The sequence below is a fragment of the Martes martes genome (assembly GCF_963455335.1).
Source record: "Martes martes genome assembly, chromosome: 11".
Taxonomy (NCBI): Eukaryota; Metazoa; Chordata; class Mammalia; order Carnivora; family Mustelidae; genus Martes; species Martes martes.
The window spans coordinates 4899492-4922471 of NC_137899.1; the positions used below are offsets into that span (position 1 = coordinate 4899492).

At 50.1% G+C, this 22980-nt stretch overlaps 1 protein-coding gene across 8 annotated transcripts in view; it reads right to left on the bottom strand.

Annotated features, from left to right (window-relative positions):
• DDC (dopa decarboxylase) overlaps positions 1-16534 on the bottom strand; it is a 79584-nt gene extending 63050 nt beyond the window's left edge. For 2 of the 8 annotated variants that reach the window (XM_080818879.1, XM_080818873.1), the window contains exon 1: positions 8523-8576. The gene's annotated coding sequence lies outside the window, so the exon portion shown is untranslated. Of the gene's footprint in view, positions 1-2503; positions 2522-3297; positions 3326-3400; positions 3528-8522; positions 8577-16387 lie in introns of those variants that run through there. The other 6 variants (XM_080818872.1, XM_080818874.1, XM_080818878.1 and 3 more) reach the window with 6 other exon arrangements.
• Positions 16535-22980: the final 6446 nt, after the last annotated feature.

The window sequence follows — 22980 nt, forward strand, 5'->3', positions numbered from 1 at the left end:
CACTATGCCCTCCTTCTGCCATTAATTTGTCTATTGTTTCCCACAAAGACCTTTGCAGAAGGCTCTTAGGGCCGAAGCCCCAGAGAATCTCGTGCTCGTTTTATAGCTGTTTGATATCTCATGCCCCCAAGCTGGGCAAACATTGGCTGGAATATGCAGACAGTGATAAAGTCCGTGATCGATGTCCCCCCACGCCCTCCCCAGAGCTTCTGAGGACATAATCTGATCACTGGGTGGGCCAGTTCCCATGACCTACTTGCCGCCACTGTCATGACTCGTGGGTGCCGGGACCCCAGCTTGGCCCGGACCTCTGCACCCCGAGCAATCCCCCGGCCTCTCAGTCAGTGCCGGGCAGGGCACAGCTCCGGCCCCACCAGCTCAGACAGGTCTGAACACCTCTGCACCCCCTCGTCCCTCCTGCCTGGCCCAGGGCTTATTTGGTTTTTTGATGTTCTCTGCTAACTGGGGCTTCTCCAAGCTGAGTCCCCAGCTTGGGATCAAGCTCTGCATCCAGCTCCCTGCTCAGTGGGGAACTTCTCCTCCCTCTGCCTGCCACTCCCCCTGCTTGTGCTCTCTCCTTTTCTCAAATAAATAAAGAAAACATTTTTAAAAATTTTTTAAAACTTAAAATTTTTTAAAAAGAGAGAAAATGGTCCCTTCGGAACCCCGACCCACCCCCCACTGGGGCCCCTCCTGTTTAGTTCATGCTGAGTCTCTGGTCCTCCAGCCTCAGTAACGACTCAGTTTCCCCAGCCTAGACCCTCAGTGTTCACCTTGGACTTGAACTTCCCTCTCCTCTGGCTCCAGCGGTACCCCCAGAGCCTGGACCAAATTAGCCACAGCGGTTTGGCCAGAACCCAAGCCAGATCCTAGATCGTGTCTCATAGGTCGTGGATGTCAGGGGGCTGAGCTCCCGTGGGACCTCAGTGATGACACAGCTGAACTGGCAGGACCAACCAAGACTGCAATTTGGGCTTCAGGGGATGGGGTTGGGAAGTCAGTCCCTCTGGGAGGGTTGGGGACCCCACTGCAAGGCCGTGCTCTATGCCTGTCTGTGGTCCTGCTTGCCAGGGCTCAGCAGCCATGGTCTTGTTCAAACCCTGGGACCCGGACACGGCAGCCTTTCCTGGCCTTCCTCTTCTAACTTGATAAAAAGAAAAGTGCTTACATTTTCTATACACTATCCCAGGAAAAATGAAGCATAACTGGATTCAAAACATGCGTCTCCCCCCAGGACAGAGGCCTGTCTCTTTTCCTCCCGCATACCTGTCTCAATCTAGGCACAAAAGTAACTGGACAGATTTTCCCCCCAATCATCTGGTTTCTTGATGAACATTTCCTCTGTGGGTGAAAAGCATAAGTAACCCCCACGTGAGAAATGCTTCTAACCCAGACCATGAGGAAACTTCTAGCAATGGGAGTCTTCTGACGGCAAGAGTGGCTCACTCTCAGCTTGCCTTGAAGGAAACCCCCTGTACTGTTCCATAACTCGAAAGACTCCAGTTAACGAGTCATTCAGGAGCTTTACGTCATTTAAGTTAACGTTTTCCTCAGTGACCGTGCAGTGTGTGAAGAATCCCAACAAGAGCCCGAGAGGCCATACAGGCAGGGGCGCAGCCATCTCTTTAGTGGGGATGGGGCTGAGGCCCTTCCTTGCCCTTTCTGAAGCTCCCTCTCAGCCCCCCACAAAGGCGCCTGGTGAAAATGCCCACCTCTAAACACTCTTGGGAGATTAAATGGGATAATGATTTAAGTGCCCCTCAGAGTTGGCATTCAGGTAAAAGTTTTTATTAAAACTAGGGGACATGGTATGTGTGGAGGGGTGGGGGGGCAGCGGCAGAGAGGGCAGAAGGAATATACGGGAACTCCCTGAACTTCCTCCTCAATTTTCCTGTAACCCTAAAATTGCCCTAAAAACAGTCTATTTTTTCTAAATAAAAATAAAAGTATTAACTGAGCAAAAGTACTTCATTTTGTGGGGTAGGAGTGCCAGCAGTGACAGCTCCTCCCTCTCCTTTGATGAAACATGATTTCACCTTTTTCTCCAACTATGGTTCTCAAGATGATCTAGAGAACATTCCATTACATTCCGTTACAAAATGGAAATCCCATTGGATGGCAAACACAGCTTCTTTTCTTTTCTTTTTTAAATTCAATTAATTAACATACATTGTGCTATTAGTTTCAGAGGTAGAGTTTAGTGATTCATCAGTTGCCTATAACACCCAGTGCTCATTCCATCACGTGCCCTCCTTCATGCCCACAAGAGGAAATTTGGAAGGACTACAAATACATGGAGGTTAAAGAGCATCGTACTAAAGAATGAATGGGCCAACCATTAAAGAAGAATTAAAAAAAAATCATGGAAGAAAATGAAAATGAAAACACAACAGATCAGAACCTTTGGGATACAGCAGAGGCAGCCCTAAGAGGGAAGTACATGGCAGTACAAACCTTTCTCAAGAAATAAGAAAGGTCTCAAATATACAACCTAACGACCTACCTAAAGGAGCAGAGAAAGAACAGCAAATAAACCCACATCCAGCAGGGGAAGAGAAATAATAAAGATCAAAGCAGAAATCAATGAAACAGAAACCAAAAGAACAGTCGAACAGATCAATGAAAGTAGGAGTTGGTTCTTTAAAAGAATTAATAATATCAATAAACCCTGGACCAGACTTATCAAAAAGGACAGAGAGAGAGAGAAAGAGAGAGAGAGAGAGAGAGAGAGAGAGAAAGCACCCAAATAAGTAAAAGTACAAATGAAAGAGGAGAGATCACAACCAACACCAAAGAAACACAAACAATTACAAGAATATATTATAAGCAACTATATGCCAACATATTAGGCAATCTGGAAGAAATGGGTGCATTCCTAGAAACATTCCTAAACTACCAAAACTGAATAGGAAGAAATAGAAAGAAGAAATAGAAATAGAAAATCTGAACAGACCCAGAACCAGCAAAGAAATTGAAGCAGTCATCAAAAATCTCGCAGCTTCGTTTTGATCCCTGGCACTCTGGGTTGTGCTCATGGACGCATCAGATTGTGCAGTGAGAGGTGGGTATGGGACTGGGGCAGGGCTTAGGGCTCAGACCTACTTTCCTACAACTGCTCCTCTTGGAGTCCCCAATTCAGAGCTTTTGCTCTACATGCTTAGCCCCACACTTAGCCCCACACTCCTCTAGAAAACTGTCTTAATAAGTCAAGTCTTGCATGAAGACATCATGTCATCATGTCATGATGGCCCTCCACACACAAGCTCTACAAGCTACCAAGAAACTCCATAGACTCACTCGGGTAGGAGGAGAAACCACCACGGTGGGTGTTCCCAGGAGGCGGTGTACACGCAAGAGGGAGCATGGACTCTGAATTCAGAGTTTGCACCTGGGTTTGTACCTTGTCTTCACTGCTGATTAACTGGGTGATTTCCGGTAAGACAAGAAGGCCAGTTAACCCCTTGGATCCTCGATGCCCATTCTCACCCAGATAGGGGGGACATGGGGAGCAGACTGTGCTCCACCAAGACAGGACCCACGTCATTTGCGCAAAGCAGAGACCTGATCAGGCTTGCCCAGACAGAGCTGGCATGGGGAGGAGCCTCAGCCAGTGTCATAACGGAGGCGGATGACTCTGTCCTCCAACCTCCCACCAGTGTCTCTCGCTGGCCAAACTTACAGGATCCAGGTGCCTGGGAGCAGGGGTCAGGAGGGAAGGGGCAAGACTAGAGATCCAAGATGGGCTTTCCAATGCATTTAAAGCTTTGTTATGCCTGAGCAATCGCCACCCTAATTTCACAGGTGGGAGATCTAAAATGTTAAGGCCCAGGGATGTCAGGGCCCTTCCCAGATGTGAAGTGAGTGGTGACAAAGTTTCAGGGCACCGTGTCCTTCACACCAAAGCACCCTTCCCTGTAGCTCCAATAATTACGGCAGGTGCCTCATATTATCCACATACCACTGTCTTCCACTCAGTTACTTTCACGTACACTGGGGTGCCCTTGTTGAAATAGGGACTCTCATCGGTCAGCACGGATATTAGCTCACAGGTGCCCAGCACCATGTGAACCTCATGGCATGTACTGTTGTTGTTGCCGTTCTGAGATTTTATTTATTTATTTATGACAGAGAAAGAGAGAGAGAGAGAGAGAGAGAACAAACAGTAGGAGTGGTAGGAAGAAGGAGAGGGAGAAGCAGGCTCCCCGCCGAGCAGGGAGCCTGATGCAGGACTCGATCCCAGGACCCTGGGATCATGACCTGAGCCGAAGGCAGAGGCTTCACCGACTGGGTCCCCCAAGCACCCCTCATGGCATATATTCTTATTAATCTCTGTAATAACCTTATTAGGACCATTACCATCCCCTCGAACCAATGGAAAGACCTTGGCACTGAGAGGCTAGGGACACAGCTGGACCCTGCCCCCTGGCCTGGCCCCTCCTGGGTGTCGTGGACTCAAGCACAGGTTTGGCACATCCCCGACAACCGTGGCCAGGGTATGGGTTGACAAACCCTGAGAAAGAACTAAATTCAGGAAACCGGTCTCCCCCTGAGCCTCCAGTGAAGAGTTCCCGGATGCCCCCTAGAGGCCATACAGGTCCAAGCAGCTTCCCCAGGGCCTCCGGGGCTCAGCTGGGGTTCACCACGGAGGGGAACACAACAGGCTGGCTCTAGCTGTTTGCTGCAGGCGTGCCTGTGGCCAAGCCACCTGACCTCTCCACGCCCCCACCTCCGACCTGGAAGATGGACATTACACCGAGGATTCTAAACAAGATGCATAATCATTAACCTGCAAGCGGATGAGCTGACGGGCAGGGGGGTTCTACCCGGTCAGTGCTGGACACCCAGGAAGCCTCCTCCCATCTGGCCAGCTTGGCGGGCCTCACAGAGGTTCCCTGCTACACTGGACAGAATCAGATCTGAGCCTGCAGTTGCCCAGGACTATGCTCTACCTCTTGGCAGCCACTGGGAGTAGAAAGAACGTGCCTCTGGGATCAGAGTAGGCAGAAGGGCTTGAATCCTGGCTCTGCTCCAGGAGGCTATCTGCTTCCTCCCCGGTACACCGGGCAGCGAGATGCTGCAGGCAGAAAGCCCCCCCGGACTCCATGGCTGTGTGCAGCTGCCCTTCGTTGCTACTGATGTTAGGAAACCATCACGTTAGAACTCAGTCCTGTTCCAGCTGGGTCATCTGGCGGCGACAGAACCCCAGGCCAGTGCAAGGCAAACAGGAGGAAATCCCTGCCAGGGACAAAGACCGAGCCTCAGTGTTTTCCTGGCTGACCGTTCTCATGGGCAGGACCCACAGAGAAGTCTGTGTCACGATTTCTCGTTTACTCCCATGGGGACAGACTGCTGCTTCTGTCTGCATCCCTGCAAAATGTATCCTGACATGTGAAGCTGCTTGGGAAATTGATACCTGCAGCAATTTCAGAAGAAAAATACGGGGGCAGCCAACTTGTTGATATTATTCCGATTTATACCTGGCCTTGGACAATTTGGATGGTGGTCACCAAGGTATGTGTACTATTTGGTTCCTCTTTTTTTCACTTTTGCTTCACATTGGCCCAATTACAGCAAGCAGCATTGTGTTCATAGAGCATGCGCATGTACCCTTATTAACACCTGCCGGGCAGACTTCCCGGGTCGCCTGTCCCTCATCGGCTGCGGACGTCGTGAGCCACGTCGCTTGGTTTTCCTATTGAATTTGTCCCTCAAAAATGTCAATTCCCAAATGCAATTAAGAGGTGTAAGGTTTTCTGTTCTTTTGCACGCTGTTTCCTTCCGGAAGAACCGGGATGTTATAAACATGTCACCCGCCCCTCGGCACAGCAAGCCACGGACACCCCATCTCTGCTGGTTTTATCATTGGCTCACACTTTACATTTAAGCTTCTTTTCAATCGAAATTGCAATCTTAAAAACTTGTATCACTTTCCTTTGTCTTTGCTATTCTGAAAAGTTTATACGAGAACCATCCAGTCATTCTGATTTTTAATGTCGCCCCTCCCATTTCCAATTAATTCCATTCTCTTCCAGAAGACACTTTCCTGGCATGGAAAGCCCCTCTCCTCGCCCTTAAAATGCTCACCCCCTTTCTCTTGCTCTCTTGTAGTCACATTAATAGGTCACAAAAGGCCACCACCATCTGCCTTTTCCATAGACTCGAGACTATTAAATTATGTTCTAGTTGGTTGCTTTCTTCTTAATAGCAGTCACGCCTATGGCTAACTCACATATTGATTTATCATCTTTCCCAAATATACAACACCTGTCATCGGGAGTCTGGTTAGTTGGCTTTGGCACATTCTTCGGGGAGTCTCCGTTTATTTATTTATTTTTTTTCACAAATCAGGTCAGTGGTAAATATTGACTATGGACTCCCTCTTGCTCCTTGGAGGAGGCTGCTGGCCTGTCCCCAGTGTTGTTAAAAAAAATGTGTGTTTGAGGCTTCCCCAAGTCAGAGCTCAAGCACACGCTAACCCAGGATTGCCATATCCTATTGCTGGAAAAACCAGATGAGTCACTGCTGCCTAATTTCTGCGAGGCTTGTTGTGGGCCCTATCTCATTTACCTGTCTCAACAACCCAGCCTGTGAGTATGATTAACGTCGTCTGACCAAGGTTCAGAGGCGCTGGTGCCCCGACCCAGGCTGTACGACCAGGAACGGAAGCACTGGGGGCTTGGCGCTATACTATGGAGGCTGAAGCCAGCCTCCTCCCCTGACAGCTGTGGTCGGTGGCCATGGGCTCCTGAGCCACCTGCTGCCTCTGCCCACCCAGAGGAGGCTCTGGTCTGGGCTGGATAGGCAGCGCGTGCCACCCAGCGTGTGGTCTGGGCGCTGCCCTTTCACCACACGCTGGAGCAGGTGCACAGGGGACAGCTCTGATCTGAGCCCCAACCTGGGCAGGAATGGGCAGAGGCTGGACCAACTTCACGGTCCTCTGTGGCCCAGGAGAAGTGCTTCCCCCACCTCCTCCATACCCAAGTAAATGCTGAAATTGTTACCCTACACAGGGCAGCGGTGTCCTCCGCATCTTCACGCCAGCCTCCCCACCCTAGAAATGAGGAAATGGGCTCAGGGAAGCAGGTGGCTGGTCTCAGCCCACACAGCTACAGGCAGTTTCTCTGGTGGGTTTGTACCCTCGGAACACGAGACCCGGTCCGCTGAGGCCCGGTGCCTGTGCTCTGCCCCCTGATGCCCTGAGCACATCGCCCCCCAGAAATGCTAATGAGCACCTCGAGGCACTTCACAACCTCTCTTATGCACAAAGTCTCATTTTCCTGGAGTCTTTCCCCAAACTTGCCACCAGACTCAGTTTCCAAGGTTACAGGGCAAAACCTCCAGAATGACGCACGTCCTTGAGTGGGGAAAACCGACGTAAATAAATTCTCCAGCTACTTATCTGATTTGTAAGGGTTTGGAAGGGTGGGTTTTTTTTTTTTAATTCTTTTCATCAAATTGGCTGTGCTTAGAGGCTCCCCCAGCACGTGTCCAGAAGAGAGAAAGAGGCTGCGGTAAAGGACACAACATTTGCTCCCTTTCAGAACCATCCCGACACTCATCCTGTCAGAACTGCTCCAGGATGTCTGCTGTATTTGCTGGGGAACCGCACCCCCCCCACACACCCCAGGCAGAGAGGATCTGTTTGTCTCTCCAGCAGCTTGGAAAACCCAAAGAGGCCAGCTTTGATGCTATGACTGGCACCTTGGCTATGGGTTCTGTTTTAGAGCGGAAAATGCTGCCCATTTGAAGGAGAAACCGAGTGTGAACACCCAGCTCTCAGAGCTTTTGAGAGAGAAATAGGGTGAGGGAGGGAAAACCTAGATCACTTGCTTGAACTTCCCTTGGAAACTGGAGAAAACAATATTCCCCGGGGCCGGGGAAGCACTGGGCAGCGTTTCACCCCTTCTGACATTCCCACCTGCTGGTGACTGGCTTGTTAATACCATAGCCCTCGTTATTGACCACCTACTGTGTCCGCCCCTTACAAACATCAGAGCAGGTGTTTACAACAGTCTTGCAGGAGGACCGTTCGCTCTCCTGCACGCCGAGGACAGGAGCCCTGGCAGGGGACATGCGGTGCCCTCCACGCAGCCTGCGTCCACCTGGTTCCTAGCCTCCTCCTGTCCCACCCCATCTCCCGGCCTCCCTGGGCTCCGGATGCACCAGGCACCAGCCTGGAAGCTCCTTTCCACTCACTTTGTTATGTTGCTATTGTGGCTCAGAGAACACGGGCTAAAAAAAAAACATCCGAAGTTTCTGCTTCTTTCCCTGACTTGTTGCTTAGAGACACACAAAAAGACAGGTGACTTGGGTTGGCACCTATGTTTGCAAAAAGTTCCTATCATGTGCCCGCCAGCCCACAGCGGGACGCTGAGCCATCCCAAGCCAGCTGGAGGAAAACCGCCGGCTGAAAGCAACAGGTAAACCTCTGGTCCCCAGACCCCAGGGCCACAGCCATCCAGGAGCTGGACGGTCCAGTGGGGCTGGCCCCCCGGGCTACAAGGACAAGGAGCAGTACTCACAGGCAGCCCCGCGGTGCTTGCTCGCTCGCTCTCTTCTTTCTCCTCTCCCTGTGACAGTTCAAAGACACAGAGGATGTGATTGCCATTTATATAGACAGTGTCCGCCTCCCCAAAGCCAATCAGAGCAGCTCGTTCTGCTCATTTCCCCGGCAGCAGCATCTCCCACCTCCCGCCCTCCTGCTCCCCACCCCGGTCTCGAGGGCCTGGTGGGGGCAGAGCAGGACCAAGGAGACAGTGGAGACTGCAGGCGGGGGGGGTGGGGCGGGGGACAGAGGGAAAAGGCCACAGAGAAAGGGCTGTGTGTCTCCAGAGCTCTGCGCGGGACCCAGATGCGCGGAGACCTTCAGGGCAAGCTCGGAGCAGCAGCAGAGCGTCCTGGCTTGTCAAGGAGGAAGGACCAGCGTGGCAAAGACAGCAAGGAGGACTCACTCGGCCAGCCCCGGCCGGCCGACCCCACTGCCTGGGGGTGGGGGGTGGCTCCGGGGCCCCTCCAGGCACAGGCCACCTGGAACGCATCGCCACCAAGCCCATTAGTCCAGATCAGAGAGCGGCAGACGCAGGTGAGGATTTCATCCAATTCATGTGATTCAAAATCCCGTTCTTTGGTTAAAAGAAGCCTACAGCGTTCAAAACACAAATGTCTTTTTTTTTTTTTTTTTTACGGAAAACATTTTTAAAAACACCTATTAAAGATAGATTTTCTAATGGTTTATAACCGGTGTGCAATAATGCACTTGGCTTTCTTTTTTAATTGAGGCATAATTGACGTACAATATTGTGTTACTTTTAGGCATACGGTGTAGTGATCGGACGTTTGATCCCCAGCCTGAGTCTAGGCACCTGTGTCACCTCTCCAAGTTGATACCACAGGATCAGCTGCCCAAGCTGCCCATTACGTCCCCAGGACGTCTTTCTTTAATAGCTAGAAGTGTGCGCTTCTGGACCCCCTTATCCATTCCCCACCCCCACACACCGGTCCCCTCAGTTCCCTCTGGCAGCTGCCAATCTGTTCTCTGTATCTAGGACTCTGGGTTTTGTTTTGTTTGATCTGTGTTTGAGATTCCACACACGAGTGAGATCATATGGTATTTGCTTTCTCTGACTTATTTCACTTAGCACAATGCCTCAAGGCCCATCGCAAATGGCAAGATTTCTTGGGCTTCCTTCTCTATCCCCTCAGGCGGGCTGATCAGGGCGGTACACCGGGCAGGGTTCATTTCTCTTTTAAGGTGTGCACAGAGCCCTGGGAACCTGCAAAGGGGGCCTGGCAGAGCCCACCCAGGTCAGGAGGGGCCTGCATTTCCTCTGCTCCCACCGCACGCGCGCACACACATGTGCAGTACATGCCAGCCAGCCGGCCGGGGGCAGAGGCCTTGGAGGGGAGGGGCAGGGCCTGCGGCAGGTGTGGGGCTGATGGGGGGCTGGCGAGGAGCCTGGCACCTGGTGCACAGCTTCATCCCTCCTTCCGTGGCTGGGTGAGGGCAGGAGGCTGGGATGCTTCTCATCCCCCAGCCCTGGGAGGGGCTACTACAGACAAGGGGCAGGTAGGACCAGGCACTCCACGGGAAGAGAGACCACCCTGGCTGGGTCAGCGGCAGCTGAGCCCTGGGAAGGGCTCTGGGGTCTCAGCACACTGCTTGGTAAACCCTGGGTGAAGACAGGGAGGTTCTGCAGAGAAGGACAGAAGTCTGGTGAGGGGCTGAGCCCAGCACAGACCTCTGGACAAGGGGGTTTGAGAATCAAGAGATATCCTCCATTCCATAAAGAGTCACTATAGTAATACCTAGCATTGGGGGTGTCTGGGTGGCTCCGTTGGTTAAGTATCTGCCTTCAACTCCGGTCATGATCTCCGGGTCCTGGGATGGAGCCCCGAGTCGGGCTCCCTGCTCAGCAGGGGAGTCTGCTTCTCCCTCTGCCTCTGCCCCTCTCCCCAGCTCGTGCCCTTTCTTGCCTCTCTCTCAGATAAATAAATAAAATCCTTTAAAAAATACATTTGTAAAGGTTTCATTACAGGCATTTCTACATAAAATCATTCAGTCCCTCAAAACTGCCTCACAAGTAGATATTCTCATCCCCATTGTACAGACAAGGAAGCTGAGGCCCAAAGAGGTTAGGAAATGTGGCAAGGTCCCACACAAGCAAACTCCTCGCCAGCAGGCCAGCCTGCCCTCATGCTGGACACAGCAAATCTGCTTGCTGGGTGGCATGCCAGGAAGGGAGGCAGACCATGAAAGGAAGAGCAGAGAGGGGCGCCTGGGTGGCTCAGTGGGTTAAAGCCTCTGCCTTCGGCTCAGGTCATGATCCCAGGGTCCTGGGATCGAGCCCCGCATCGGGCTCTCTGCTCCGTGGAGAGCCTGCTTTCTCCTCTCTCTCTGCCTGCCTCTCTGCCTACTTGTGATCTCTGTCTGTCAAATAAATAAATAAAATCTTAAAAAAAAAAAAAAAGAAAGAAAGAAAGAGCAGAGAAAGAAATCCACAGTTGTCCACTGGGACCAGTGCTGCAAAGCTGGTGAAGGGGGCACAGCCCAGGCAGGAGCCCTGAAGCCGGGGACCCAGCCTGCCTTTGCAGAGAAAGCAAAGTCACTGCAAGGTTTCAGGCAGCGCACCGCCTTGCCTAATGTTTAAAGAGAAGGCACAGGGGACGCCGGGGTGGAATGGTCAGTCAAGCGTCCGATTCTCGGTTTCCGCTGGGGTCATCATCTTGGGGTTGTGAGATGGAAACCGTGTTGGGCTTAGTGGGGAGTCTGCTTGAGATCATCTTTCTCTCTCTGCCCCTTCCCCCCCTCCCCCACCGCTTTCTCTCTAAAATAAATACATTCTTGAAAAAAAAAATAAAAGAAAAGAAGACTCAGCTCAGGGTTAAGACCTCGGGCTCCGGAGGCTGGACTTGCTGCTCTGCCCACCCACTGCGATCATGGCGAGACAGGACTTCATGAGGAATAAGAAAACAAAAAAAATAAAAATAAAAATAAACATTAAAAAAAGAAAAGAACAAGACAATAGGAGTGAATCTAACAAAACCTTAACAAAAGACTTGTAAGATCTGGATGAAGAAACTTGTAACAACTGATGGGACCCATTCAAGCAGATCTAAAAATGGGAATAAATGCCTGTTCCATATTGTGAACATTTCCATTTCTCTCCACGTGATTCGCAGACTCAATACCATTCCGATCTAAATCCCAACACAGATATTTGACTCTAAAATGTAAATGCCAAAGCAGAAGTCTGCGAAGAGCCAGCCTACTCTGCAGAAAGAAGGCTATTCCTGTCTTGCTCTACTTATCAAGATAGATCAAACTCTAAAAAAAAAAAAAAAAAAAAAAAAAAGTCATGATTTTGATGCAAGGATAGACGCCTGACCAATTAAATAGAATAGAGAGCCTGGAGAAAACCCCACAAATATATGGACAATTGACACATGTGGAATTGCAGATCAATCGAGAAAGAACAGAGTCTTAAGCGGTTCTGGGCAACTGGCCACCTACTTGGGAAAAGAATGACGTTAAACCTGTTTCTCAATCCATATACAAAAACAGATTTCTGGTAGATTAAATCCTCCACTGTGAGAGGCAAACTTTTTAGGACAACAGAAATGCATTTTTACGACATTGAGTAGGAAGGATTTCTTAAATGATGCACTCAACCAGTTAACCATAAAAGATCGACAATTGTCGCTACAGTACTAGTAAGAATAATTATTTTAGGGCACCTGGGTGGTTTAGTTGGTTGAGTGTTCGACCCTTGGTTTTAGCTCAGGTCATGATCTCAGGGTCATGAGACAGAGCCCCATGTCTGCTCCTCGCTTAGCACAGATTCTGCTTGGGATTCTCTTCTTCCTCCTCCGCGGCTGCCCCCCCCACCCCCGCCCCACCAGCTCTCTCTCTTTCAAACAAATAAATCTTTTTAAAAAAAAATTCATTTGCCTGGCCCTGTTCTAGGGCCTCTGTGACGTTGTTGAACAGAAGCAGTTGTGAATATCCTCATCTCGTTGACTTTATGAAGGATGCTTCTAGGGGCGCCTGGGTGGCTCAGTTGGTTAAGCCACCGCCTTCAGCTCAAGTCATGATCCCAGGGTCCTGGGATCGAGTCCCGCATTGGACTTCTTGCTCAGCGGGGAGCCTGCTTCCCCCTCTCCCACTGCTTGTGTTCGCTCTCTTGCTGTGTGTCTCTCTCTGTCAAATAAATAAATAAAATCTTCAAAAAAAAAAAAAGAATGCTTCTAGCATTTCACTATTAATAACAGGGTTTTGTTGAAAAACCTTTATTAGAAGGTTTCTTCTATTCCCACTTTTAAAGTAAATTGAAGTTTAATTTTATCAAAGTATTTTCTGCATCAAATGAGAAGAGAATCATATAGTTTTCTTAATCTGAATTGTTAATATAATGAATGTCATTAATACATTTTCTAATTTTCAAATATCCTTTTATTCTTCGGATAAAACTATGGTGTGTTAGCTACTTGCATAGAATTTTTACTTCCTTTCCATGAATAAAATTGTAATTTTTCTTGCTTATATGGATTTTCTCTAGTTTTAGAGTCAATTCTGTGATCTCATAGATGGAGGATAAGCCCTTTTTTAATTCTCTGAAGCAATTTATATAATTTTGAAATTTGGAATTACCCAATCACTGACAGAATGTGACAAATCATACATAGAAATCATTTGCCTCTCCTCCTTGTCTGAGGAAATATTTTTCATAAATCGATTTATTTATTATTCAGGACCATTCAGTAGGATTTCTGTTTCTCCGTGGTGTTGTTCCAAATGAAAACGAAATGTAATTTTAAATTTTTACATTTAATGACAAGGGTTTGTCTGTTTTAATAATATGCTCATTATCATTCTGCTTAATTGAATCTATAATGATGTCCCTTTTCTTTTTTTTTTTAAGCTTTATTTTTAAATTTTATTTGTGAGAGAGAGAGAGAGAACATGAGCAGGGGGAGGGGCAGAGGAGAGCTAGAGAGAGAATCCCAAGCAGACACCCCACTGAGCATGGAGCCTGATGTAGGGTCCAATCTCACGACCCCGAGAGCATGACCTGAGCCAAAACCCAGAGTGTGGACACCTAACCGACTGAGTCACCCAGGTGTCCCTATAATGACACCCCCTTTTCTTTTTTTTTCTTTATTTTCTTTATTTCTTTTCAGCGTAACAGTATTCATTGTTTTTGCACCACACCCAGTGCTCCATGCAATCCGTGCCCTCCCTAATACCCACCACCTGGTTCCCCCAACCTCCCAACCCCTGCCCCCTCAAAACCCTCAGGTTGTTTTTCAGAGTCCATAGTCTCTCATGGTTCACCTCGAGTCAATTATCAGATGGTTTCACTTATTTATGGAGCATAACAAATAACATGGAGGACATGGGGAGATGGAGAAGAGAAGGGAGTTGAGGGAAATTGGAAGGGGAGATGAACCAAGAGACACCCCCTTTTCTTATGATATTATTTATTTCCCTATTTTCCTCTCTTCTTGTCTTTACTTAGTCTTGGGATCAAGACCTGAGCTGAGATTTAGAGTGAGATGCTCAAATAAGCGAGCCACCCAGACGCCCCAGGACTATCTCTGTTTTAGATTTAAAAAAGAAAAACTTGTGGCTTTGTTGGTCTGCCCTCATCTACCTTTATTTCCTTTCTCATTCATGTTTCCTCTTCATCTTTTTTATTGCCCATGTTCAGTTATCTTCATTCTGTTATTTTTCTGGCACCTTTAGTTGCTTGCTTATCTCAATTTCTATCCTTTTTCAATTTCTAATATTAGCTTTTTTTTTTAAGATTTTATTTATTCGTTTATTTGTCAGTGAGAGAGAGTACACACAAGCAGGCAGAGTGGCAGGCAGAGGCAAGGAGAGAGGCAGGCTCCTCGCCGAGCAGGAAGCCCGATGCGGAACTCGATCCCAGAACCCCGGGACCATGACCCGAGCTGAAGGCAGCGGCCCAACCAATATTAGCTTTTAAAACTAATATTAGCTTTTAAAACTACCTTCTTCCTTCTATGTTCAGCTTCCAATACGTATCTCAAGCCTAAAACAAACATTTATTTCTGAGTATTATCTCATTTCCATTCTGTTTTTTCCTTGATGTGTCAGTTACATGGTATATCTCTTCAAAACAACTCCAGACAAATGGAACAATTTTTGCTTTAAAAAAAAAAAATTGAACAGAACCGAACTTAATGGAATTGAATTGAATTGAACTGAGCCGAACTGAATTGAATGGAATGGAATGGAATTGAACCGAACTGAACAAAACTGAATTGAATTGAACAGAACTTAACAGAATTGGATTGACCTGAGCTGAATCGGAGCAAGAGAACTCGCTGGTCTGATAGCAATTCTCTGACAGGTGTTGAGATTTAGGCGATGGCCGGTTACCCACTCAATTTTTGTCACATTTCACACGCACTTGAGAAGAAAGCGGGTTTTCTAGCTGTCTGCTGAAGGCTTCTATCTATGTCCCATACACCAAGACGGTTATTTATCGAAGTTTTCCAAATCTAGTATTTTTGCTGCCTGGATCAATCATCCTGTTTACTACCATCGCTAACGATACCTTGAAAATTTCCATTATGAGGGTGAGTTTGTCGATTTCTCCCCAGTTGTGCCAAGATTTGCTTAATATAGTTAATATACTTAAGATCTATTTATGTTCATCCACTAGGGTTATATTGTCTAGAGCTGTATCCTCTTCTCGGTGGACTGAGCATTTTATCATCGTTTGTAGCCATGGACTCCTTGAGTCGATTCCTTGTGAATGACCTTGTTAAATGGGAACACACTGCTCTTCTTCCTCAGTCCTAGCTGTGGTCGGCCTGCTTGAGCCTCTCTTGTGCCACCTGAGCCGGGGGTATCGAGCCTTCGACCCTGTGTCCAGTCCTGCACTTGCCACTTTGCAGCTGTACCTTCACGTTCCTCACCTCCACCCTTCCCGTCCCCCTTCTGCCCACAGTCCTGCATCTCTAGTCCTGTCCCTCCAGCGCCCACTGCCTGCTCTCCGAGGGACTCCTGTGCCTGGGACACAGTAAGTGTCTTAAACATCCAACGCTTTCCCAGGGGCCACCGTATGCCGCAACGACACCCAAGGGCCAGTTTCGTGGTCGCAAGAGGGGAGGCCTTGCACGACTATCCTCCTCACCTCTCCTGACTCAGTTTCTTGTGCGTCCAATGAGAATATGTTAAAGAGGAAGGTGAGTCCCAGCACAGGCTAAACACTCAGAAGCATGGTTTTAACCCCGACCTGATGGAGAAGCAATGATTGTCTCAAAAACGGTACCTTCTGAAGGGACTGTCACCAGCAGGGCAAGTTGGCAGGGGAGACCCTTCCGTTCTCCTCAACTCACACCGGACAGGGAGCCTCTGAGTTTACCTCTGATGCTCCAGATCTCACAGGTAAGGGAAGAGTCACCATTTCTCTATCATATTCCAAGCGCCGGATATTTTCCAGACATTATGAGATCGAATCCTCACAATTAGCTGACAAGGTGGGTGCTAGAAAAATCCCCATTGTCGAGAGGAAGGAACAGAGACCCAGAGGAACAAAGGACCAAGACCGCGGTGGAAGCAAGGGGTAAGGACAAGATGTGCCCATGTCTGTCCTGTCCTTGCTCTCGAGTGACAGGCAGGAAATTCTCCCCAACCCTCGCCTGGCCACACACGAGATGCGTGCAGGACTGTGTGTGTGTGAGCACCGAGGGTCAGTCCCCTTGGTCCCGACAGCCTTGCCTAACAGCTCTTGACCAATAGTGACGTCCCGTCCTCAGGTGAGTTAATGTTAAGCAAACGTTCAGTACCCTGGGACCGGGAATCGAGGTTGCCGTTTCCAACAATAACCATCGATTAAGTATGAAGCCTGGGACTTACTTGCTGGGAATCCTACTTCCTTCTGAGTCTGTTCTCCGTCAGGAGACGCTCTCGTTCTGGGGGTTGTGGAAAACGTGGCCAAGCAGTGTTCCGACAGGTCACTGTTTGTAGCTTGAGATCCAGATGGCTCCCTGTCCTTGCTTTCCCAGCCTCCCGGGCTGGTTAAACATTAATTTCTCCTGGTGATAAAGGTCAAGAAAATCTGGAGAAACCTACCGGGAAAGCTCATTCTTCAAAGCTAGTTCATTTCACCTACAGTCCCAGCCACATGGATCCCTCTTACCACGGGCCCGTCACCAGATTCCCACATTTCCCCCCCGAACACCCCGGCTTCAATTTTTCAGCCCCACTAGGTCATCCCACAGATTCCCACCTTGGCCCATGGGAAGCCTTCCCCGCCGCCCCAGAACTGAGTCTGCACACTCTACTCTTCCTCCCCCAACGGCTGAAACGCTGCTCAAGAGAACGATACCGTGGACCAGATTTTGACAGATCTACAGAAACAAAACACAGTCGAGAGAATTTTATTGGGACAGAGAGCACAGCTGAGAGGGGTCGCCGAGAGCAGGCAAGAGAGGTTTGCAGGGAGCATGGGGGCTGGACGCTTTGGGGCACCTGCAGCTGCCCTGAGCTTGGGGCTTGATAGGTACAAAGGGCGGAGGGGGCGTGAGGCCGTGTTCAGGCCATTCATGGAAGGACTGGGCACGGACTGGGAGGACATAGACTGGGAGGACAGAATGGCCATGGCCTGAGGCACTTGTCACAGGCTGGAGGAGGGAAGAGCTCTCTGTGTTCTGCCTCCGGGGCCCAGGATAGGCCGGGGGAGGGGGGGTGGAGGGGGGACTCAGGATTCATGGTTAAGACTGGGATCCTGGACTGAAGTAGTGTCTACAAAAGCCACTGGAGGAAAGAAAGAAGGAAGAGCAAGTCGGCCCTGCAGACACACGTACTAATGCTCCCTGTGCTGCCCGACATCAGCAGAGCCCAGAGAAGTAATTGTCCTCACAGAGGAGGGGCACGGGAAGGGCCCCCTATGGGAGCAGCATCTGTGAAGGCAGTGAGGCTAGACAGACCAATGCCAGCCCTGAAAGAAGTCCACCCCCTGCAAGGTCTGTACGAAGCAAGGGGGTCCTTGGAGCCGTGGTTCCTAATTTGTACTTCCTCTAACTGCAGTGGAAGGCATTGAAATGTTTTTAGGAAGCCTGACCCGAGCTTCTGTAGGCCTTCATTACAATCGCTGGCGCTTGGAAAATGGGTCAGTGGGTGACAAGGCTACACTCGCCTCTGCTCTCCTGATTTGCAGGAAAGAGCAGAAATCCGAGGAACCTGGTGGGGGTTTTGGATGGGCTGGGGAAGGGAAGAGAGTGGTGTGTGTGTGGGTGCGCATGTGTGCACGCTCCTGTGTGGGTATCAGGAGGGTGCTGGAAGGGGATGAGCAGGGAATCGTGAAGACTTAGGGGACATGAGGCCACTGGGGGGATGGTGACCATCATGGACCGAGAAGAAGGGCTCAGGGCTACTTTGGATCAGGGGACGAAGGAGACTACGAGCTGGGGAATTAAATGGTAGGTATCGCACACATACATTATTCAATGGAGATGTCCAGTGGACTTTTCCACATAGGAGTCTGCGGCTCACAAAAGAGGAGTCTGGATCGGAAATGAAGTTATGAATGTCAAGTTTTAGATGGTGTGTGAACGGTAAGACAAAATCACCCAGAGAGAGTGTGCGAGAGAATGGAGTGCACAAGTGTACAATTTACAGAAAAGAGAGAAACCTGGTGATGTCATTTTGACCAATAATTTCCCTGTCAGTAGACAAAGGCACAGAGAAATTTAAGTGACTTATGGAAAGTTCTTGTTGAGAAGGGGTAAGCTCAGCGTTTTGGTTGGATGATGTCAGGGCACCCCCTTTCCCTGCAGGTGTGTGCCTGCCAACACACACCCCTGGAGTGCTTATTTTGTGCCTACCTGCTGGAGACTGGGCCAACTGGCCTGATACCAACTTGGACAGAAATGCCACGGTGACCCATTTTTTTCCTGAAGTCTCCTTGGCCATAGACTCGACTCTATTCTTCCTTTTTACTTAACCACACAAGTGATATCACTAAAGAACAGCCTTGGGACATAACATCCGTGATCAGCTCTGGAGATACGACCAGCACTCACACCGGTCCTCCATCATCTCCTCCCGGGGGTCCCCCAGCAGAAGCCCAGCCTCGAGGGCTATAAAAGTCGGTCTTACAGGAAGTGGGCTGTGGACATCCGTCTTGCAGCCGCCTGCCCAAGACGTGCTTCTGTCTGGAAGTCTCCTTCTTAGACCATCCCTTGTCCGCCTGGACTGATCGGCTTTTTCCTTTGGTCTCATGGCGCCTTTGGCTTTGGGAGGTCATCTTGCATACACTTCCCTTTCATAGAGCATCGTCCTTTCCCTTGATGGATACCTTTCTTCAGTGTATGTTTCAGTTGAACCAGGCCACAGAACATTCTGTGTTCTAAGGACACTCTACAGATATCCACGTATGCACACACTTGTCCGTCTCTGGACACACAAGGCACATGAGCCCGTCTAAGAGTACTCCCCAAACCGATAGACGTTCCTTGAGGAGATACGATAAAGCTTCTAAAGGGCAACAGTTAAAGCATCCCTTCATAATTCTCTCTGGGAGAGAGTGCACTGTCGACATGGACTGTCAACATTGACTTTCAACAGGTTTTCCAGTGCCTGCAACTGTGTTAACCATCTGGCAACAAAACCGTCTATCCTGGGTGCCTGGATGGGTTAAAGCCTCTGCCTTCGGCTCAGGTCATGATCCCAGGGTCCTGGGATCGAGCCCTGCATTGGGCTCTCTGCTCTGCAGGGAGCCTGCTTCCCCCTCTTTCTCTGTCTGCCTCTCTGCCTACTTGTGATCTCTCTCTCTCTGTCAAATAAATAAATAAATAAAATCTTTTAAAAAAGATCCTTGCTACTTTCACATATTTCTATTTCAAGAGGAACATTCAAATCTTTTGTGGGTACCTTGAAAAATTGCGGTGAGATTTGGGCTGGAAGGACATTAATGCATAATGTTAAAGAAAGTCTTCCCGTACAGAAGGTTGTTGCCTAACTCCAGTCCCGTCTCTGTCTTTGTCTGGGTTCCCTCCAGATGCAAACACAAGTAGTTTATTTTGTTTGTGACTGCAGAGAGTCCAGGGAGGGATGGGGAAGTAAGAGACGGGAGGAAGCCAGCACAGGGCACAATTTTAATGCCAGTTCATGCTGTGGGCACCTGGCGGAGCATGGCTTCAGGATGCTGGGAGGTGGGACAGGATGTTCCCCTGGGCGGGGGGGGTGGTGTTCACTCCCCTGAATGACATAGGCAGAGCCTGTGCAGGTGACCAGGGACAGCCCATGGCCAAGTCACGGGAGCTGGCTGCTGTTTGCTCAAGAAGTGATAAATGATGGACAGCATTAATCTGTCTCAGCAAAGTACCATGTTTACACGTCAGCTTTGGAGGTCTGTTGATACGAGGATGTAAACATTTGGTACTTTTCACTCTACCACGTGAACTCATGCTTTCCAAGAGGAGACATTTTCAACCCGATGCAGCTTGGAGTTGAAGAACCTATTCAGGTGTTGTGATCTGTAGACACCCGGACCCCACCGGGGGAGTGGGGATCTGGGTGTATCCCATAAGTCCCCCCCCAGGTGAGTTGCAAGTCCCCTCCACACTGCCCAGTTCCCTACCGAGTTTCAAAGCCACAGCCTCTGGTCTGGAGTCAAGTGTGTGGACTTGCGTGTCCGTCGAGACTTGAGACTTTCCGTAGTCCCAGCTGAGGCCCCAGTAAGAACTCCTGAGGAGAGGCTACACAGACCCCGCCTTCTAAACTGTCCTGAGTCCATGAAGGTTCACAGAACCTGCGTGCTTTGAGACTGTGCAGCAGAAACACAGAATGTTTCCCCGACTTGTTAAAAGAAAGCACACATCCCAAGAAAAGTGTCTGTCAAAGGAAGGGTCGCCTGACAAGGGGGCATATGCTAGCCAGCCGAAGCGCACGCCTGTCTGCAGCTGGAGAGTCTGGTCCGGTGGCTGACATGGCACTGTCGTCATCATCGTCATCAAGAGCTGCATATGGTGGGGACCCTGGCCCCTGAGGTCGCCCAGCCAACACCAGGGACCTATTCCACCCCAACAGGAACCTTCTAATACTCGGTTAAATTCATCCACATTTCTTTACAGCAGCCACGATGCTCATGAGGTGTTTTTCCAGCTCTGGCTTCCAGATGGAACCAGGCATGGACGTCCATTTGGACAACTCTACGATGTTCCTGCGACGCACGGCCTCTGCCGCATGAGTGGTTGGAGGCATGACCATAGAGCTCCAAGCCCCAGAGAGTCGGAGCCACCGAGACCACATGGCCCCGGCTGCTTCCTGATGAGACAGAGCAGCAGGGCCACGTAGGTCCCCAGTGGACCATCTCCGGGGCTCATGCCATGTCTCATCCCTAATATTTGGCCTTTTCATTTAGGGTTATAGTTGCCTGGGTCCCAGGGGACGCCCTAATAGGAGGAGTCAGACCGTCGGGACCAAAGTTGGATCTTTCTGGAAAAGCCATGTAGCTTCTTCAGGGTGAGAAGATCCCGTGTTTTCGGCAGAGCTGAAGTTTGTTTGTTTGTTTTTAATTTTGGTGAAGTCCGGCTTATCAATCTTACTTTCAGGGAACGGATCGTGCCTCTGCTGTCGTGGCTTGGAAGTCACCACCAAATGCTCTATTATTCATCTGGATTTTCTTCTCTGTTAGCTTCTAGGGGTTTTATAGTTCTGCATTTCACATTCAGGTCTGTGGCCCACCTTGAGCTGGTGTTTGTGAAGGGCGTGAATTCTCTGTCTAGGTTCACTGTTCTGCATGGACCTTCTGTGTCTCCACCACGAACCGCGGAAGAGACCGTCTTTGTCCCACTGTGTTGCTGTTGGTCCTCTGCCAACAATCAGCTGCTTCTCCTGATGGGGGTCTACTTCTGGCTCTCTGTTGTGTTCCATGGGTCTGTTTTTTCACCAGGAATGCACAGTCTTTTGGGGGGAAGGCGGGAGAGAGCGAGCGAGAGTGCATGAGCGGGGTGGGGGGGGAGACAGGGGAGAGAGAGAATCTCAAGCAGATTCCCTGCTGAGCGTGGAACTCCAAGCTCGATCTCAGGACCCTGCGATTATGACCTGAGCTGAAATCAAGAGTCGGATGCTTCACAGAGTCACCCAGGGACCACACTAATTCAGTCTTGGGGCACCCGGTGGCTCAGTCGGTGAAGCCTCTGCTTTCGGCTCAGGTCATGATCTCAGGGTCCTGGGATGGAGCCCCGTGTCAGGCTCCACGTTCAGCGGGGAGTCTGCTTCTCCTTCTGCCCTTCCCCCCACTCATTCTCTAATAAACAAATAAAATCTTTAAAAAAACACTCGCTGTAGCTTTAAAATAGGCCTTGGAGTGGCGAGCTGTGTATCTTCCAACATCGGGCTTCTCCTACTCAGTCTCTCAAAGCCCTGTTGGATCGTGAAATCAGTTTTGATGGTGCCATGACCAGCCTTTTAAAAAACGATGCAGAATCTGAGGAAAGGGGGGCCATTGTACCTGGTAAGGGAAATACTAATTTCCGAGGCTCTGTGTGCATCACGCGTGTGTATAACGCGCCCAGCGTCACAGGAGAAACACGTTTCTTACCGTAGGTTGTCATCCAAGCCTCAAAGCAACTACAGACACTCTCTTCTCAGCAAAATAAAATTGGTCAAGATTCATAAAGTCTAAAACTGAGGACGAAACTGGGGGCAAAAAAGCTTGAGAAGGCAACTCCTCCTTCAGGCGCTCCTACAGTTATTTTTTACTGAATTAAAAAACGAGAGTCACGGGTTCCCCAGTTCTTTGTGGTTCTTCTTGCATGAGTTTCTTGCTTCCATTTCCAGTATTATTTCCAGCTCGGGTCCTGAGGGCCGCGCTGGAGCCCTGCCCGGGGACCGGTGGCCAGTGCTGTTCAGCAGTTCTGACGGGGACCTGCTCCTGTCCTTGTAACGGAGGACGGTCAAGCTACAGCACTACCGGCGGCCGTTTCTGTTGGGACTGGAGCCTCCCCTGGGACGTGGGCAGAGCCGGTGTGGGTGGCCCGTCTTCCAGAGGAGAGGGATGGTGGAGGCTAGCAGAGGGCAGGACGGGGTGGGGGGACGAGGGGGGTATCCCCTGCGGGTGCGCAGGTTGACGAGGGGCAGATGGCCGCCCACAGCCTTGGCGGGAAGCTCTGTCTTTGCCAAGTGAGCCCCCTGCTAGGCTCTGGCGGGGGAACGCGGATGACAACCCGGCAGAGTTGACAGAGCCTCGTCACAGACCCGGGAGACGGGGTCCGGGCCTGGCTCCCACGACCCAGCTGTGCATACCGGAGCCAGCCCCATCCAGCGGGGAGAGCGAGTGGCCTGGTGTGCCCAGGAGGGGGTGACATTAGTGCGGGGACCTCACGCCCCTGGCACTGCACCGTAGGGCTGAACGGGGCCCACAAGTGGCAGCACGGGCGGAGGCTGCCTGGGTCTTGCCAGAGCCAGAGCCCACCAGTGGCCTTTCCAGTTGTGCTGGTCCG